Source organism: Balaenoptera borealis, assembly GCF_965194805.1.
Source record: "Balaenoptera borealis genome assembly, chromosome: 19".
Classification (NCBI taxonomy): domain Eukaryota; kingdom Metazoa; phylum Chordata; class Mammalia; order Artiodactyla; family Balaenopteridae; genus Balaenoptera; species Balaenoptera borealis.
Window position 1 is genome coordinate 67,933,477 of NC_138878.1, and position 17,160 is coordinate 67,950,636.

Consider the following 17,160-nt stretch of genomic DNA (forward strand, 5'->3'; position numbering starts at 1 on the left):
GATGCGCACGCAACCATCCGTCCCTCCTCTAAGCTTTCATTGGCCCAGTTACTGCCGCCGCCGCCGCCGGTCACCGAGCTAATGAAGGCTCAGTAGGCGAACGTTTTCGTCTGCACGCATTCAGGGGCGGGACTTCCATAGGCTTTATGTGGTGGCCGGTTTTCGTGCTTTTTCACCTTTTTCAGGGCATTGAGTCCTGAGTCGGGACCGAAGAGAATGGAACAGGCGAGGAGAGGCGTTGGCCCCGGTGCCCAGAGGGCACTTATAGTTGACGGCGGTGCCCTCGTTCCCGCCCCGCCCGCCAGCTCTTCCGGCTCCGTTCTTTCCACCGGCCGGTGACCCCGGTGACCGAAGCTGCGCCGATGAGGCCGGCTTAGGTGGGTGCTGCGTCTCCCGGGCCCCAACCCGGCCCGACTCCCGCCTCCGAGTCCTAAATACGGACGGAGGGGCGCCCGCTCGGTTCCCTGCCGGTCAGCCCCAGAGTCCAGAACAGAGGGCGGCCTTGGGAGGGGGGTCCCCTTTCAGCCCGTGGACTGGGGTGAGGGAGAGAGTTCCCTCGGGGGCCGACGGTGCACGGCTTGCAGGTGCTACGGAGTCGGCAGCATTGGGGAAACCTGGGGTCGCTTTTGTCGTGGACAGAGGGGGACGAAGTGTCTCACCTGAAACGGCAACCTGAGCAGGTGGAATCCATGGAAGGTTGTGAAGGGATTGGGGATGGGAGAACCGTGTCCAGAGTTAGAAGTTAAAAATTGGGAGAACGGGATGCGAATGGAGGCAGGGAGACTGCTGAGGAGACCACCGCGATAGACCCCAGGAGAATTATGGTAGGGGCTGGGCCAGGAAGGTAGCGCGACGTGGGAGATGGGATGAGATTCTGTGTAGATTCATTGATAGAGCCTACAGGACTTTCTGATGTGCCATGTATAGCTGTGAGCAGAAGTAGGGAGTGAAGGACCATCTCAAGGTTTTGTTTGTTTTTGTTTTGTTTTTGCGGTTTTGGGGGGAAGCAACCACAAGGAGCAGGTTTCAGAAGATAATGAGTTAAATTTTGGATGTGTGACCCTAAGATACCTCAAGGTGGAGACGGCACGTAGGTATGTGGACATGAAGGTCTGGTTGCGGGGGAAGGGGGCTGGACTGAAGCCGTCAAAAGAGTGGAGGGTGTGGACTGAACCGGGGCATGGCCTGGGGATCAGATTGAGGAGGGAGATTTTTAAGGTTGTTATTTCTGATGGGCCCTGTAGTGAGTGTCAGGAGGGCTGAGACTTTGAGTTTGGGGCATTAGGGGTTTCATCATCCCTGATGTTCTCTCAATAAAGGAGCATATCTGGCATAGGAGCTACTCTGGCCTGTGTCTGTAGAAAAGGATACCTGGATGTGATGAATTGCCGGCCTGGATGGAGATGAAGGTGTAAGGTCGTGTAGACTGAGCCCTGCAGGTCAGCTCTGCTCCTAGAGGAGAATCCCTGTGGGACAAAGAAATAGCCAGGTTTGTGGAGCAGATTGGTTCCAGACAAGCACACTGCTGACCCACCTCTTCTACCCCTCAGGGCAAAAGGAATGAGCACTATAGTCAAGGGACTCCTGCAGTGCACTTGAGGGGATCCTTTGCAAACAGGAAACAGGCTTGTTTGCAAAAAGGAAAAGTACCTGACCTGCCTGTTCAGACTCTCCCTACAACTCATTAAATTCAAAATGTATGAAACATACTTACTGATCAAAACATCTGTTAACCAGTATCCTTCTAAATATGTACACGTAGAGGGGCAGTTAGAAATGAAGACATTCAATAAATTAAACATAGGAACACTTTATAAAAAATTGCTTGAAATTTAATTTACCTGTAGTATTGGTAATACTTTAGGTGTTAGCAAATTTAGTGGAATGTTATATATTCCATTTTCTGAAAACCTTAAAAAGAAACAGGAGGGGTGGGATGAGTTGGGAGATTGTGATTGACATATACACACTACTGATACTATGTATAAAATAGATAACTAATGAGAACCTACTGTATAGCACAGGGAACTCTATTCAGTGCTCTGTGGTGACCTAAACGGGAAGGAAATCTAAAGATGGGATATATGTATATGTATAACTGATTCACTTTGCTGTACAGCAGAAACTAACACAACACTGTAAAGCAACTATACTCCAATAAAAACTAATTAAAAAAAAAAAGCAGAAACAATGCAAACCCACATTTTGAAAAACCCAGTCCCTTCATTTGCACTGAAAACATGAAAAATTGTGGATCTTATGTATAGTTACAGCTGACAGGTAGTGTGTCCTCTTATGTTTAATACCACTATCATCCTTATGAGGAAGAAACCATTGTTATCCCTGTTTTACAGTGAAGGAATTGAGGCTCAGGGAGGTTCAGTCTTTAAGCAGAGTCACACAGCTGATAATAGTGACACTGAGGTCAGAGAAACAGCATAGACCATCAGGCTGAGACCATTTTGCGCCAGGGCAGGCCAGAGGTGATAGTCTAGCCCAGTCTGTAGACTCCTAACGTGGTTGCCCATTTCTCAGGACCTCCCTCTTCCCACAGGTTCCCATGGCATTTGCAGAAATGCTTATGGACCTGTACAGGTGAATGGAGGATGTGCCAGACCTTCAACCACCCCAGTTATCACCCTGATGGTTCTGCCACTCCCATATGAAGAATGCTGGTGGCCTGAGATTGTTCACCCATCCTTCTCCCTTCCTTGGGTCTGAAGTCCCTGTGGTTTCACCAAGGCCTAGGGTCTTGAACTCAGTCCCAGATTATATGGAGCTGTTCCCATTTCCAACAACTGATGGAGTAAGATGTGGAAGGATGTCGTGGGCACAGGATCCAGAATGTCCAGACGACTGGAGGTGAGACTGAGCTGGAATATTCAGGGAACTGCAAGTCTGTTACATGTGATAGGATTATGGGTGGGGGGAGTGAGTGGAGGGTAGGGACACACAGTTATCAGGTCTCAATTACAACCTGAGGTTTTGGGCCTCTAATCCGAGGGAAGTAGGAGCTAGGGAAGGTTTGAAGCAGAGGAGCCAGGTATTTGACCCAGATTGTAACCGGCTGTGTCTAGCCACGGGAGATACTGTGTGGGAGGGAAGGTAGAGGTAGAGTGACCTGGGGGAAGTGACTGTGGTGGACGTTGGTGGTCGCTGGACAAGAGTCACTGCCGTGGAGGTAGCAGAGCAGTTGCCTTCTGTTTGTGTTCTGAACAGACCTGCCCACATTGAGTGATGTGGAGAGCGTAGGACTGGGAGATGAGATGGAAGGGGGAGTCAGAGGTGACCCCAAGTTTCTGGCTTTCTCTGGAAAGATGTGTTCTGGACACAGTGATCAGTGGAAATAAGGAGAGAGAGTCACTGGTGCCACTGGACCTTGTATCTCTTCCACACTTGGGAAGTGGGGGTGGAGGTTGAGGAGGGAATGGACGTGTGGGGGGAAAGAGTAAAGATCCTGGAGAAATGAGCTGTGCATTGATTGAACCATCCCCATTTTGGTGGGGACTTGTGGTTTTTACAGACGTGGCCATACATTTCTCTCAGGAGGAGTGGGGGCTCCTTGATGAGGCTCAGAGACGCCTGTACCACCATGTGATGCTGGAGAACTTTGCGCTTCTCTCATGACTAGGTAAGGCCCTCATAACCCTCCCCCCACACCAGTGTCCTGGGCTGGGCTGTTTTTTCCAACCAAACCATGGGTAGTCCTTTCTTCCTTGGTTTCCTAGCATGTGTGTGGGAGCCATTCCCAGGCTGTGTGCACCGTACTGCCTCTCCCCAAGCAGCCCCATCCCGTGTTGCTCTGAAACCTTGCCTGTCCCTGGTCAAGTTACTCTGTTCAGATGCATGGAGGCCTTCCCCCTTCTTGCTGACGTTTTGGGGGGCCTGCCTGTGGCAGAAATACATGCTTACTACTTGTAGAGACCACTGACTCTGCGAGACCCTCCTCTGTAGTTCTTGCGATTTTTGAATGGGGGCCGTCGTGTGTCGGCTCGCTCTGGGGGCATGCTGTCCACTCCCTTTCCCTGTGTTTCACCTGGGTTGGTCTGTGCCAGGTCCCATAGAAGTGCTCACCATGAGGCAGAGGGAGGGGCCTGGGTGTCTTGACAGGATGGACATTACTCCATCAGTGCCAACAAGAGGTGGCTCTGGAGCTTAGGAGCTGGGAGAGGGTGTGTTGTCAAAGCTGGCTTCAAATCACACTGGAAGCCAGGCCTTTGTCCACCACTGGGTGATGCCAGGGACAGTGGTCACACTTCATTTCTACATTTTCTTTCCCATTGTCATTTCTAATCTTCCAGTCCTCGGCTCCCCTGACTTTTGTAGTCTCCACCTCCTATTTGTTCCTTTGCCGTGCTGTCAACATTTGACCCACACTTAAGCTATTTTGACATTTGCACATATCTTTTTTATCTAAGTTACAAGTTCCTGTATTTTTTTTATTGAAGTATAATTGATTTACAATGTTGTGTTCATTTCTACTGTACAGCAAAGTGATTCAGTTATACATAGATATACATTCTTTTATTTTTTAATATTCTTTTCCATTATGGTTTATCACAGGATATTGAATATAGTCCCCTGTACTATACAGTAGGACCTTGTTGTTTATCCATCCTATGTATAGTAGCTTACATCTGCTAACGCCAACCTCCCACTCCATCCCTCCTCCAACGCCCTCCCCTTGGCAACCAACAGTCTGTTTTCTATGTCCATGAGTCTGTTTCATAGATATGTTCATTTGTGTCATATTTTAGATTCCACACATAAGTGAAATCATATGGTATTTGTCTTTCTCTTTCCGACTTACTTCACTTAGTATGATAATCTATAGTTGCATGCGTGTTGCTGCAAATGGTATTATTTCGTTCTTTTTTACAGTTGAGCAGTATTCTATTGTATATATGTAGCACATCTTCTTTATACATTCATCTGGCGATGGACATTTAGGTTGCTTCTATGTCCTGGCTATTGTGAATAGTGCTGCTGTGAACATACGGGTGCATGTATCTTTTTGAATTAGAGTTTTATCTGGATATATGCCCAGGAGTGGGATTGCAGGATCATATGGTACTTCTGTTTTTAGTTTTCTGAGGAAGCTCCATAGTATTTTCCAGTGGCAGCACCAACTAACATTCCCACCAACAGTGTAGGAGGGTTCCCTTTTCTCCACACCCTCTCCAGCATTTGTTATTTGTAGAATTTTTAATGAATGGCCATTCTATTTGCACATATCTTTAAACAGTCCTTGGATACCAACTACTGTGTCACAATCAGACATCTCTGGCTCTGGACACAACCTTCTACCCAGTACTCATTTCTCACCAGCAGCCATGGCCTTGTGGAAAGCCATTTTCAGAGGAGTGAGCTGGGGACCCTTCTCCTCCCTGCACTGTACCCCTTCCTTGTGTCCTTACCTACTGTCAGGGCTCTCCCATCATCTGAGCTTCCCAGGCGCAGCTCTGCACAGCAGGCCTTCTCACTGGCTCTGGCCCCTGTTGCTTATCAGCAGTCCTATGGATTTATTCGTGGGTGTGGGTGACACACATTTGTGGTGGGGCTGCTCCTCCCACCAGTGTCAACGTGCTTCACCAGCATTTCTCTGGTTTCAGGTTGTTGGCATGGAGCCCAGGATGAGGAGCCATCTTCAGAGCGAGGTGTTTCTATAGAAGTGTCACTGGCCAGGACGCCAAAGCCAGGTCCCTCCATCTGGAACGCCCAGCTCTGTGAGACGTGCAGCTCACTCTTGAAAGACATTTTGTCCCTGGCTGAGCAGGATGGAATGCACCCTGGGCAAGGACTATACACTTGTGAGGCAAAGCTTTGCCAGCACCAAAAACGTCACATTAGAGAGAAACTTTGCAGAAAGGACAAGGGGAGGCCTTCATTTGTGAAAAACTGCACTGTCCACATGACACAGAGGACCTTCACATGCAGGGAAGGTGGGAAGGACTTCCCAGCCAGCACAGGCCCTCTCCAGCACCAGCCTCCTCATGGTGTGGGAAAGCCACATGGGGACATTGCAGATGGAGAGGCCTTTCAGAATGGGCAAAGTGATTACAAGTGCACTCAGTGTGGGAAAGCCTTCAGCCATAAACATACACTTGTTGACCATGAGAAGATCTACACTGGAGAAAAGCTTTATGAGAATAGGGAATGTGGGAAGGCCTTTCTTAGAAAGTCCCACCACGAGCAGCATCAGAAAGTCAGCACTGAGCCTGGGCTTTATGAGCACTCAGAATGTGGAGTATTCTTTACAGAAATATCTGGCCTCAGTGACCACCAGAGAATTCACACAAGGCCAAGGCCTTTTGAGTGCAGCCTTCCTTAGACTGCCCAACTCGTTGGTCACCAGAAAATCCACACTGAAGAAAGACCTTATGGTTGTAGTGAGTGTGGAAAATTCTTTAGGAACTGTTCCACACTCATTAGACACCAGAGAGTTCACACTGGAGAAAGGCCTTTTGAGTGCACTGAATGCGGAGAGCCTTCACCTGCAAACATAGGCTTGTTGAGTACCAGAAAATCCACAGTGGTGAAAAGACTTGAGTGTAGAGCATGTGGGAAAGCTTTCAGCCACAAAGACAAAGTTGTTGAGCACCAGAAAATCCACACTGGAGAAAGGCCTTACGAGTGCAGCGAATGTGGGAAATTCTTTATGGACAGCTCCTCACTCATTATTCATTAGAGAATTCACACTGGACAAAGACCTTATGAATACGGCAAATGTGGAAAAAAAATTTTTTTAATTTATTTATTTATTTTTGGCTGTGTTGGGTCTTCGTTGCTGCACGCGGGCTTTCTCTAGTTGCGGGGAGCGGGGGCTACTCTTCGTTGTGGTGCACGGGCTTCTCATTGTGGTGTCTTCTTTTGTTGCCAAGCACGGGCTCTAGGGCGCGCGGGCTTCAATAGTTGCGGCGCACGGGCTCAGTAGTTGTGGCTCGTGGGCTCTAGAGCTCAAGCTCAGTAGTTGTGGCACACAGGCTTAGTTGCTCCACAGCATGTGGCATGTTCCTGGAACAGGGCTCGAACCCGTGTCCCCTGCATTGGCAGGTGGATTTTTAACCACTGTGCCACGAGGGAAGCCCCAAATGTGGAAAATTCTTTAGGTACCACTTCACCCTTATTAGACATCAGAGAAATCATACTGGAGAAAGGCCTTATGAGTGCATCGATGTAGGAAATCCTTTTGTTGCAGCTCCACACTCATTAGACATTGGACAAATCCCACTGGAGAAAGGCCTTATTAGTGCAGCTAATGAGGGAAATTTTTGTAGTAAAACTCCAGAGTCAGTACACACTAGCGAGTTCACGTTGATGTGAGGCCATATAAGAACAGCGAATAAGGGAACATCTTCACATACAACTCTGGTCTTGTTAAACACTGTTGAATTTACACTGGAGAAATGCCTTCTGAGTGCAGTGGATGTTGGAAAGTATATAGCCAAAACTTCCATTCATTTGGCTCCAAAAAGTTCACACCAGAGAAAGAACTTATGAAGGAAGCAAATGGGGAAAGGACTTCAGCCGAAAGTCTGCTCTGATTGGCACTGTGAAGTACATATTATGTACTTCTGGGGTTTTTTTTTTTTCCTTCTTATTGTGTTAAAATACACACACATAAAACTTGCCATCTCTTAAGTATTTTAGTGTGCCGTTCAGTACTGTGAGGTACATTCACACTGTTGTGCAACCTAATCTCCAGAGCTCCTCTTGTTTTGCAAAAATGAAACCCTGTACCCATTAAATAACAACTCCTACTCCTCTCCTTCTCCAGCCCCTGGCAACCACTGTTCTCTTCTCTATCTCCTTGAATTTGAGTGCCCTAGCTGCCTCATGTAAGAAGAATCATACAGTTTTTATATTTTTGTGAAGACTTCATTTACCAGAATTTCACATTTCATGTATCACGTGTCCTGTTTCAGCAGTCCCTTCCTTTTTAAGGCTGAGTTATACTTCATTGTATGCATTTACCACATCTTTATCCATTCATCTGGTGATGAAGACTTACTTCCCTTGTTTCGATATTTTAGCTGTTGTAAAGAGTGCAGCTGTGAGAACGACTGCACAAATATCTCCTTGAGATCCTGTTTTCAGTTATTTTCAGTGTATAGCCAGAAGTGGAATTAGTGGATCATATGGTCAATTTTTTTTTTTTTTAATTTTTGGCTGCATTGGGTCTTCATTGCTGCACGCGGCCTTTCTCTAGTTGTGGAGTGCGGCCTTCTCATTGCAGTGGCTTCTCGTTGCGGAGCACCAGCTCTAGGCGCATGGGCTTCAGTAGTTGTGGCTTGCAGGCTCAGTAGTTGTGGCTCACGGGCTCTAGAGCGCAGGCTCAGTAGTTGTGGCGCACAGGCTTAGTTGCTCCATGGCATGTGGGATCTTGCCGACCAGGGCTCGAATCCGTGTCCCCTGCATTGGCAGGCAGATTCTTAACCACTGCACCACCAGGGAAGTCCCCAATCTATTTTTAATATTTTGAACTGTTTCCTTTATTGGCTGTACCATTTTATGCTCTCATCAAAGGTCCACAGAGTTCCAGTATCTCCACATCCTCATCGACATAATTTTATTTTCTGTTTCATGTTTAATAGTAGCTATCCTAATGGATGTGAGGTAATATCTCACTGTAGTTTTGTTTATTTTAGTTTACTTTTTCTTTTTTATGGCTGCATCGGGTCTTAGTTGCGGCATGCGGGCTCTTTGTTGTGGCACATGGGCTTCTCCAGTTGTGGCATGCAGATTTTCTCTTCTCTAGTTGTGGCCCGTGGGCTTCTCTCTAGGTGTGGTGTGCAGGTTTTCTGTTCTTTAGTTGTGGCCCGTGGGCTCCAGAGCATGTGGGCTCTATAGTTGTGCATGCAGGCTCCAGAGCGTGTGGGCTCTGTAGTTTGCAGCATGCAGGCTCTCTAGTTGAGGAGCGCGAGCTCAGTAGTTGTGGTGCGTGGGCTTAGTTGCCCTTTGGCATGTGGGATCTTAGTTCCCCAACTAGGGATCGAACCCGCATCCCCTGCATTGCAAGGTGGATTCTTTACCATTGGACCACCAGGGAAGTCCCCTCACTGTAGTTTTGTTTAGCATTTCCCTAATGATTAATGATCATGTCTTCTTGGCCATTTGTGTATATTCTTTGTAAAAATCTCTATGTTTACCCCTTTAAAATTTTTCTTATTGGTGAGTTGTAGCAGTTCTTTATATGATCTGGATACTGACCACTTATCAAATATATGATTTGCAAATGCTTTTCTTCCATTCAGTAGCTTGCCGTTTCACTCTGTTGATTGTGTCCTTTGCACAGAAGTTTGTACCTTTATCTATTTTTGCTTTTGTTTCCTATGCTTTTCATGTCAATGCCAAGAAGTTATAAATCCAATGTCATGAAGCTTTTCCCCTATGTCTTCATCTAAGAGTTTTTGAGTTTACATCGTACTGTCAGGTCTTTGTTCATTTTGAGCTCATTTTTGGGTGTGGTGTAAGGTAAGGGTTCAACTTCATTCATTTGAATGCAGATATCCACTGTAATTTGTTGGAGAGACTGTCCTCCTCCCAATTCCTCCTTGAATTGTGTTGGCACTCTTGTTGATTATTTGATCAAATATACTGGCTTCCAGTTCTGGGCACTCTGTTCTGTTTCATTGGCCTAAAGTTTTGTGTTTATGGCAGTACCAGTGTTTTGTTTTTGTTTTTTAAAATTTTTATTAGAATATAGTTGATTTACAATGTTGTATTAGTTTCAGGAGTACAGCAAAGTGAATCAGTTATTCGTATACATATATCCACTCTTTTTTAGATTCTTTTCCCATATAGACCATTACAGAGTATTGAGTAGAGTTCCCTGTGCTAGACAGTAGCTCCTTATTAGTTATCTTTCAGTTTTGAGTCCCCGGCTTGATGTTAGTCGTTTCCTCTTTTGGAGCAGCAGCTGATTAAGACCACAACCAATCACTGTCTGTATCAGGCACTCACACTCTGGACACCATCCCTTATGTCCCAGGGCCAGGATACCAGGCAACTGGAGACAGCCTGTATGCCCCTGACCCAATGAAATTATTCCAGCTAGGTCATCCATGGGGAGCCTGGGAAACCTAGGTAGCCCCAGAGCACTTGCTATGTATAGGGTGCTCCCTACAGCTCCAGGTTACTTACTGTGTCCCTGTATAACCCGTTGTGTGCCCCGCCTGATGCTCTTGTCTCATCCTAAGCCCTAGGTAACAGAATTCTGCTTTTTATCTACCCAAGTGTCATCAAGAACATTTAAATCTTACAAAACAACTACAAACCCAGAAGAGTGTTAAGAATGCAGTGAATGTTGAAAGTTAGTCAGCTATTAGCCTAAACTCAAACAGCACTGGTAAATTTAAATCGGAGAAACATCTTCGGAGTGCAGGCAACATGCTGTTTCCTTGTTCTACGTAATTGCAGAGCGACATTTTGGAGATTAGTCTTTGTGAAAGAGAACTCAGCCATAAATTGAACTTCATGCATCCAGACATCCCAGGAAGATTCTCTTAAGTACCAAGTATATTGGAAGCTTTCATGATAACACCTTGCACTTCCGGACCTGCCTGGAGTCCTTGCCAGAAATAAGTTGTTACCAGTATCTGTTACGTTAGCCTTCCCTCCTCTGCCACACGGCAGTGTGCCGCAGTGTGTATGAATCATCCTTACAGTGCTCGGGGGGCAGGAAGCTACACTTTCTCCCTTCATCTGGAGGACTCACCCGTCTCTTGACTTTTGGGGTATCTCATTTCCTTCCCACTGATTGTTTTGGGTGGGATATTACCCAGTTCTGGACAAGAGGACTCCAGCTGGCTTCTGCAGGCAGCTTGTGGAGATTTCCCTTCTTCGTGAGTATATTTGATTGACTTGTAATGGTTGGGTTGATTTTTCCACCCTCAGAGTCACCCGACCCAGGACTATAAGCAGAGCTTAGAAGGGTTTGAATTCTGCTCTTTCCCCAGAATCAAAGCTCTCAGACACCATGTCCCATGACTCCAAGATTCAACCCTTCTCTCACTCATGAACTCAGGATACCTTTCTGCCATAGCAGCAGAATTGTTTCACTGCATGCACCTGCTTTCACATATGTGTACCATACTTAATGACGAGCTCCTTCCCTGCTCAAGGGCAGGACCCATATCTCTGTCATCCATGTCATCCCGCTACTCAGAACACAGTGCTTGGTGGGTGGAGCAGCAAGGCCACAGCCGGCCCCTCTGAGTGACCACAGATATGAAGACAAGGCAGAGAAAACTGGATGGTGAGAGAATGAACCCTAGTGGGTCCTTCACCCACTGGGATGCATCTCATACGTCTTGCAGTTTGGGGCCCAGGTCCCTTTATGGGCCACCTTGTCCCAAGGAGCTCCCAGTTATGGAAAGAATAACCCTCTGCTTTGAACCAATAATTGTTTCCTGAGAGTGGATTCTCCGACTCTCATGGATCCCAGGGCTCAGATTCATGTACAGCTACAGCTACAACCCAGACAATCATCTTGAGAGGAGATATAAGAGGGTAGTGTCTTCAAAATGCAACTTACTTTCCTACAGAATACAGGAACCACACAAACTATTCCCAAAACATTATAAATTTAGCGGAAAAAATGATTTTTTTTCTGAGAGCTGTGTGTGCAATAACAATATTGGATAAAACACCACATAAAGGGTTCGTGTCCACCTTGGCAACACAAAAGTATTTATTTGATCATATAAAAGGCTCCAAGGAGGGCTCAACTGGACAGTACTTTTTTTAAAACCAAAGGTCATATTGATTATTTCATGCAGCTTTGAAATTAGCCCCAAAGACAGTCCCAAAGGAGGAATTTCAACACACCCTGACTGATAAGAGCATCCTGAGAATAAGACCACAGTAGTAACTGTGAAACCCATACGTGGCTACCTGTATGCATCCTGGTTTGCCTGTTAAAGTTCCAGTCACTTTACAATGCTTCACAGAAACTTTTTTCCCCCTGCAAAAAGCACTATTTTTTCCATTTGGCCCAAGGCTTGGCGAGGGCTCCAGGGTGGTTAACAAGCTGCCCAGTGGCTTCAGAGAGAGGCTTCAGGGAGAAGCCCTGACCCCAGAGGGGCTCCTCACAGGCCGCTGGGCTCCAGGGGCTCCTAGTGGTGCTTGAGGCTGAGCCTTTGGAAGAGACACTCGCCCAGCCCAGCCTGGGGGCTGGGCAGTCTGCAGAGGTTGGTCAGGTGGTCGCCCATCTTCTTGATGAGTTTCACCTGCTCTTCCAAGAAGTGGTTCCAGGAAGTCCAGAGGCGGAGTCTGCGCGGGGAGAATCCAGGGCCTGCGGATCCACAGGGCCTGGTGCGGGTGCTTCTCCGTCCGCCGGGCGGCTTCCGTGGCGTCCTGGGCTTCACCCACTGCTCCTGGGACGGCTTCGGCACGTCCTGGAAGCGGGCGCGGCCACTGCGCTGCTTCCGCCTTTTCCGGTGAGCTCGGGCCCTCCGGCTTCTCCTCGGCCAGTTCGCGGAACGATGTCTCACGCCCTCGCGAGCTGCTGCGTCGGGGTCGAAAGAGAAGCGCAGAGACGGGTAGGTGTGGGAGAGCGGCAGATGCGCGTTACCAGGCGGGTGACGGCGGCCTCCACCTGGCGGAGTAATTGTGACGAATCTGGGAGCTCATGCGTGGTCGGCAGTACGGAGCTAAGCTCAGAAAATGGTGTGGGCTGGTCCCGGAGGCCGAGGAGAGCTGAGTGGGTGGTTCCAAGGTTGTGACTGGAAAAAAGCTTGGAGGGTGGTCAGAGTCTGGAGGAAGGGGCGTCCCTGGGTCTGTTCTGTCCAAATGCTGTTGAAGTGAGAGACAGATCTGCCGGACGGCCAAGAAACTTTTATAAAATTAAGCAATGAGCTTTCTTTCCCATGTTTGTTTTTCTTAATTTAACTTAGCTATGTGTTTTATTGTCTTTGCTGTAGTTGCAGTTCAGCACATAGAAAATTAGAAACGCCCATCTACTCAGGAGTAAAGGCTTAAAGAACACCAGGAAGAGGAAAGACTTAGGACTCACCTGGGATGGCCACACAGCTACGTGATCATCCTCACCCCTCTGGGTAAAACACAAACCTCCCAAACAATGGCTAACAATCCAGGGAAATAATTCCTCCCTTCCCCCAAACCATCCTTGATCCGCTGTCCCTGAAACTTCCTCAACGCATACTGACCCTCCAGTAGAGACCATAACCTCCCCCAACTGTCCCCTTCAGACTGTGAGTCCTGGGCCTTGTTAGCAGGCATTTTGGATATAGTTTTCTGCTACCGGGGCTTGGGCTGATTGCTTCCATCACGTGACCTTTAGTGTTTACATTCGGTCTTCAAACGTGTGAGCCTGCAGGTTGTGGCAAGATGAGCACCCGGCTCCTGTTCTGGCTGCCATCAGCACATCATCAAGCCTGCAGGGATGGTGCTAGGATGGGGAAGAGCAGGGGTTATCTCCCAGCCAGGTTGAGACCACCTGTCACACTCGGTCCATGTGCATGACTGTGTGATCCTGTGTGTATATCCACACACTAGGCTTTTGGGCCTCCCTATCCCATGCTTGTCTCACAAGTCTCCCTGGAGCATTTGTGCATTTGTGTCCTCATACTTGGTGTGGTAGTTCAGCACCTCTCTGTATTCCCACAAGCCTCTGATGTGTGTCACATACACTGGTTGTGTGTCTCATGACTATCACATGTCTTTTCTGTTGTGGACGTGGTGTGATGCATGTGTGTGCGTAGGCTTGTTGAGGGGTGTCAGCATGCAGACCTCATCACAGTGTCTCCAGGATGCCTGTGCATGGGCTTTCAAGTTGTGCTGAGGTGTATCATTATTGTTACCGGACTCAGTGGGTCCTTCCATTGGGGTGCATAGCCAGTGAACACACCAAGTACTTTCAGTTAAAGCAGAAGCATTTATTACTTGTGACAAGTAAGGAGACAGGGAGATAGCTCTCAAAGCACTGGACTGAAGTATTAAGCCTGGAGGGCATGCATATTCAAGAAAGGGCCGGCATGGAAAAGGTTACTGTAGGTTGCCAAAATCTGCAAGCAAGCAGGCACTGGGTTGCTTGCTCACAGTGTGTTATCTTGTTCACTGGGATTCACCGTAACCTTTTCGGAATGTTGGGTATTTGGAGCTTTCTGCCATGAATGTCCTCCAATCTCTTTTCTTAGAGCAAGCATTTCCGTTAGCAAACTTCTAATTCTGAATTCTTTCTCTGTCCCTTTGAGACGTACATAAAGCTTTCGAAAAGCTAAATAATCCTCTTGTCAGTTTTACAACCGTGTAAAAATGTGCTCCCGGGATTTTAATTTATGGAGGTGACTGAGTGAGGACAGGAGAGGCTACTGCCATTGAAAGTTCCCCAAGGAAACGACAGGCACAGCAGGCCATGTAAGGCCACATGAAGCCTGTCACATGCAGGTGTCAGGAAGCAGAGAGGAACTGGGGCTGTGCCTTTATGACCACAGTGGCGGGAAGAACTAGGTAGTGACCTCCACTAGTGGGCAGGAAGCAAAAACACACATGCTATAGCTGGGAATTTGTAACCCGTGGCCATGAGACCCGCTCGGAAGTGGGCCGGGACGGAACGAGGTCGGGCATCCGGGCGGCCGGCAGTGCGCCCTCGCCGGCCAGCGATCCGGATCCGTCCCGCTAATGTTCCCGCCGGTTGTCGGGCGCCATCTGGCGGTCACGTTTATATCGTCCCTTCCCGTCCGGAGCTCGGGCGACGTCTGCAGGGGATGGGATTCGGCCGCGATGCCCGAGGCAGAGTTCCGGGAGGCCGGCGGGGCTGGCGGGATCGTCCGGGTCTGGCCGGGCGGGCGCGCTTCCTGCTCTCTCCGGAGGTTGTACCTGCAGATTCATAGGGAAGAGGCTGGGGCCCATCCGACCACGGAGGGGAGCGGGAGGGGGTCTCCCGGGTCCGGAGGTGGGAACCGGGCCGGGTGGGGAGGCTCGAGGAGGGCGTGAGCCGTTCGGCCGCGGGCTCGCGTGGTACGCTCTACAGAGGTTCCTCCGCGGGGTTTTCCAGGGTCCTGAGCCAGAGGCCGGACGGACCAGCTCTGCCCGCGGGCGAACCAAGAGGGCAAGCCGGGCCGCCTCTGCCCCCGGGGTCGGGGGCCGTCGGCCGTCAGCAGGTTCTGTCATTTTCTTCACAAGGGAATTAGTGATGCAGCCCTGGTCTCCAGCTCTGAAGGGCTTCCCCACTCCTCAAGAGGTAAACATTTCTTCCATCACAGCCAAGGAGTTTTGTTTTTTTTTTTTTAAAAAAAAAAAAGGTCTGGAGCCACCTCTTTGGAAAGAAAACATCAAGGAATATGGTGCCTCCGTCTCCCAGTTGCTGCGGTAGGCGTCGGGTCCTACGTTTCCGGTCATAAAGACACAGATGGGAAGTTCTAGGATTGCTTTGGATAAAGGTGAAGAGCTCCTGCAGAGCATCACTCGAAGTCCCAGGCACATTTAGGATAAACTAACAAATGGGGCAGTCAAGTCCTCTCACCTGAAGGCAAGTGAGTGTTCATCTTGGCGCTTGCGTTGAATGGGCTCTGTCTGCTTGGTGTATCATGAATGGGTGCGATTTCTGTCTTTACAATGTTTGTAGTGGGTTGTCTGTGACGTGCATCACAGTTTAGTTTTGTGCTCGTAGAACAAAGTATGTTTTTTCTCTACTTTGTGGAGAAGGTCTTGTTTTATTATCTCCCCAACATTGGTCACTGTGTCAAACAGTATCAGATCCAATACAGGTGAAACTGAGAAACGTGGCAAATCCTAAAACACCGCCTATTGCAAGAAGGAAGAGTATTTTCTAGTATCAATTCTGTAGGCTAAAGGGGGGATTAAATTACAAATGGCAGGAGAAAACTTTTGGTTTCAGAAGTGTAACCCTGTGCCAATGTTTTTCAAACCCTGCACTTAAAATGCATTTTATTTTTAAGTTGATTATTCTTAAAGCTTTTTAAAAAGCTACGTTCTGGAATGCGGAAGGACCACCTTCAGGTTGAATAAATTACTATCCACACTTGCAGAAGTCAGAGAAGCTACTATGAATTAAGGGCTAATGGTCTGTTACAGTGAAAGGATACAGATGAAAAGCAGGAAAGATGGCACAACAGGACAAAGTCACAGAGGGGACTACATTGCCAGCTTCCTGTGCCCTGTCACTTAGGTCTCACAGCATCTGTGGGTGACAATATGAAGTGTACTGCTAGCAGGGGACCTCACACAAGACCTGGTGTTATAGAGGGTTTTCTTAATATGTCACACACAAGGGACACCTGTGTGGCTGAACTTATTCTCTAGCTTCTCTGAATGTCAAACTGCTACAGAAGACCCTAAGGCTCCCCTACCCACTGGTATGTCAAATTATTAGTATAAATTAGCTAGCATGGCACAAGGCCCCGGGTAAATAAACACACTCTTATTAGTCCAAATGTTTCAAGGGCTTAGAAGTTATCTCCCAAGAGTTGGGCCACTCTGCCAAACGTTTCTTTGGAATGAATACAGATTGGACAACTCAGGCCTGTGATGTTATCCTTTATACAGGTCAAGTAAAAATACTCAAAACCCGTACTCCTGTTTTAGCACATGTTGGTATTATCTATGTTCTTCAACCTTATTTATGGGCATCTGTATAAGGGAAGTACTAGAAAGGAGTGCTACTGCATGTGTTTCCCAAGTCCACATTGGATGACCTTGAAACTGTGCCCCCATAGAGGGTTAACAGAAGCTGATGACTAACAACTTCTTGAGCTAGAATTATAGAAAAAGGAACAAATAGCATGTCAAAACCCCTCTGCTTGTGAAGTGCCTTAATTGGTTAAGCTCACTTTGGTGGGTTTTTTTCCTCCTACTTGCATATGCTCCAAACTTTCTCCCTAGTTGGGCCATGTAGGTTTTCTCTTCTCTAGTTGGGGAGTGGTGGGCTCAGTAGTTGTGGCATGTAGGCTTAGTTGCCCCTCCACATGTGGGATCTTAGTTCCCTGACCAGGGATTGAATCACCCTCATCCCCTACGTTGGAAGGTGGATTCTTTACCACTGGACCAACAGGGAAGCGCCCCCCACTGTGTAGATAACACCTCTGACGGGTGGGGTCACTGCAGGAAAGGGGTTTCTTAGGAACTTGGAGTCAGCTCTTGTCCAGCTATGCATGAAGAACAGAAGCCTGTAATGCA

The 17,160-nt window shown here is 48.0% G+C and overlaps 1 long non-coding RNA gene across 5 annotated transcripts; it reads left to right on the plus strand.

Annotated features, from left to right (window-relative positions):
• Positions 1-62: 62 nt before the first annotated feature.
• On the plus strand, positions 63-15,764 carry LOC309617303. Of its 5 annotated transcripts, none has more exons than XR_014237891.1 (7): positions 63-377; positions 1,008-1,094; positions 1,320-1,489; positions 2,555-2,862; positions 3,524-3,631; positions 5,613-13,058; positions 15,267-15,764. It is a non-coding gene; the product is annotated as an uncharacterized lncRNA (long non-coding RNA). The 5 variants fall into 5 exon arrangements; XR_014237892.1 differs by lacking the exon at positions 15,267-15,764 and having other exon boundaries at positions 64-377; positions 5,613-12,542; positions 12,924-14,841; XR_014237893.1 differs by lacking the exon at positions 15,267-15,764 and having other exon boundaries at positions 70-377; positions 5,613-10,848; positions 12,247-14,841.
• Positions 15,765-17,160: the final 1,396 nt, after the last annotated feature.